This window comes from Lissotriton helveticus, chromosome 5_1 (genome assembly GCF_964261635.1).
Source record: "Lissotriton helveticus chromosome 5_1, aLisHel1.1, whole genome shotgun sequence".
Taxonomy (NCBI): domain Eukaryota; kingdom Metazoa; phylum Chordata; class Amphibia; order Caudata; family Salamandridae; genus Lissotriton; species Lissotriton helveticus.
In genome coordinates this window covers 1706625052-1706628438 of record NC_136065.1, presented here as the reverse complement: position 1 = coordinate 1706628438, position 3387 = coordinate 1706625052, and positions in this window count along the sequence as shown.

Below are 3387 nucleotides of genomic sequence, written 5' to 3'. Positions count from 1 at the left end.
CTTACAGCTAACACTCAGAACGAGTCTGATAAATTGACTCGGTTACGCAAAAAACAAATCCGGACAGACCTGCATGGTCATTTTTTACTTCAACACCTTCGATCTGGCACCATTCCAGCGGGCCTTGTGATCCGTAATATTCCAGTTGTCTTTACGGACGATCCAGTGTACAAAAAAGGTTTCAGTGGTATCGAAACAAAGTGCAGCAGAGATCTCATGGTCCTAACCATTGAGACTGCACACAGGACATCGCTGAAGGAACTAGAAGAAATAGAGACTTTAAAAAGGGAAATTGAGACCAATCAGCTAATAACAGATTCCAAAACTCTCTTGGAGAAAATTGACAAAGAAATACTAGAATTTAAGGACTTCACAGTTACTCAAAAAAACAATAAATTTGAACTGGACAAGAAAAATTTCTCATTAGAATCAATCTATCCATATCGCAACAAGGATTTTTATACGCATTCCGATTCTCGACGCTTTCTGCAGGACAATCAAGGACGATCTCGCCGTAAATTTCTAACTTTTTCAGACACTTCATCTTCCTCAGGGAGCGAACCAGACAATAGCAGTCGACCAAATCAAAACAGGGCAGCAAACCGCCCCAATCAATACCAACAACAAGCGCAAACCCAACAGCCTTTTTTAGGACGGGGTCAACAGAAACCCAGAGGCCGGGTCCGGTTCACACAACCATGGCAAATGAGAACCCGCCAGAAATCTTACAACAATTAGAGATTTCGCCTATTTACAACTTATCAAATAGGATGCTATCGGCAGCAGAAACATCTATCCTAACCAAAGGACTTAACTTTGTCCCATCAAGACCAACGGACTTCACTAGAATGAAACTAGAGACACTGGAGTTCTGCCGTAAAATCCGCCTAAAAACATTTTTTCAGGATATCACTGAAAACACACAGGAAGAAACAACTGGCCTTAAGAAAAAGTCGACATTTTGTCTGAGAGGACCTAAAATCCCAAAGGAGGTTCTATCATTTGAAACAACCGTGTTATCAGGAATTTTGACGATTGAAAAAAAGAAGTCATATGTAAAGTTCAATCTGTCTAAAGCGGAAAAGGATGCACTTACAGCGGTTAAGAATGACAACACCATAGTCGTCAAACAAGCCGATAAGGGCGGAGCGGTGGTGTTATGGGATATTAACAAATATAAACTGGAAGTACACCGCCAACTTGACGATCAGGAATGCTACAGACGCATCAATAAAGATCCCACCACAGAATTAAAAAATCAATTATTTGACACTATTCAAAGGGGTTTTGATGAAGGCATCATCGGACCAAAGGAGCTAGTGTTCTTACAGAACAAAAATCCAAGGACACCAGTTTTCTATGTGCTCCCCAAATTGCACAAAGATGAGATTAATCCACCAGGACGCCCCATTATTTCAGGGTGTGAGTCCCTGTTCGAACCTATTGCAAAATACATTGACCATTTTTTAAAACCCTTCATTCAGACAATTCCCGCTCACCTTCAAGATACCACCTCGTTCCTTAATCGCATTTCCACTATTCAATTTGATCCGAAGAGACAACTTCTAGTTACACTGGATGTGGTGTCTCTATACACCCAGATCCCCCAAGAACAAGCACTGGAAACCCTGACGGTATTCTTGGATAAAAGGATAAGACCAATGAGAGTCCCAACGGAGTTTATACTTGACCTTGCAAGGTTTGCCCTGCAAAAAAACTTTTTTACATTTGATGCTGAATTTTTTTATCAAATCAAGGGGGTGGCGATGGGTTGCCCCTTTGCCCCAGAGCTAGCCATAATGTTCATGGGGTTATATGAAGAAAAATTTATATATCAAACCAACCCTTTCAGCAGCAACATATCCCATTACATGCGTTATATTGATGACATCTTCTTGGTTTGGACAGGAGGCCATGAAGATCTCAGCCAATTCGTGTGCTGGTTGAATTCAAGAACGGTTGACATCCAGTTCTCAGTCTCAGCCTCAAATGAATCCATCAACTATCTGGACGTCAAAGTGGAACCTCAGGATGGAAGCTTAAGTACAACATTGTTTCGCAAACCTTCTGACAGGAATAAGGCATTACATTTTTTCAGCAACCACCCTCGGAGTTTGAAACAGAACTTGCCCTTTGGGCAATTTCTGAGAATACACAGAAATTGTTCCACGAAGGAAGAATATTTCAAACACGCAGAACTGTTAAAAGATCGTCTTATTCAGAGAGGGTACCCAAAAAAACTATTAAAAAATTCCCTCAAACGGGCATGGTGGACTCCTCGTGAGACATTGCTGGTAAAAAGGAGCAAACCAGACGTTAAAAGGATGGTATGTGTTACTACTTTCTGTCCAGCGACAAATTTACACAGGAAGCTCATTACGTCCAACTGGCATCTGCTAAAGAACTTGCATGAAGATTTCTCAGTGCCACCACTTTTTGCGTATAAAAAGGACAAAAGTGTGGCCAATTACGTTGTCAGGGCGGCACTACCAACTACTAAGGCACCCACATTACAAAGTCTGTTCGGATTACCTCCGGCCAAAGGACACCATAAGTGCGGTACATGCACCTGCTCTGCAGAGACTATTGAGGACTCAGTTTTCACGTTTGATGATATCCATTGGAAACATGACACCTTTACTAATTGCAAGTCCAAGAACGTTGTATACGCAATTGTGTGCCCATGCCCTCTAGTCTACATCGGAAAAACAACGCAAGAAATCAGGAGTAGGATTACGCAACATGAATCGCGTATCCGCAGGGGAGTGGAAAATGCCCCTTTGGTCAATCATTGGGCCAAGTGTAATCACGCAAATACTAACCTCCGCTGGACAGTGCTGTCCAAAATTGAAAAAAATCCGAGGGGCGGTGATTTAGATGCCCAACTGTCTCAACGAGAGGCAATGCTTATAATGAGGTTTAACACCGCTACGCGGGGGTTAAACGAAATTTCGGAAATCTACAAGCCCACTGTCTAAGGCTACACTGACTATCATGATATCCATTCCAGGCCTGGTCTTGTCCCACTCTGCTGCCAGACCGACCTTGGAACTACATATCCCAGAAACCCCTGAGACCTGGTAACAATCAGGAAGTACTGAGACAACACTTCCACCCGAGGACTCTAGCGGTTTCCATCAGTCAAACCGCCTAAGGAGAAGGATTCATGCCTTTTTGCTAACACTGGTACGTGACTCCGCACCGCGGTTCATTACAACAGTGGCGTCCAGAGCGCCAGATAGCTAACGCGTATCTCGCTCCATTTTGCAGGAAAGGAGCAGACGCTTAAGACAATTATCTGCGAGCAGCCAGCTGCACTACAGCGGGTAAGTACCATTGCTCCCTACATCGTCCCGCGTCTGACCAGTATGAAAGAATGGGTTAAGT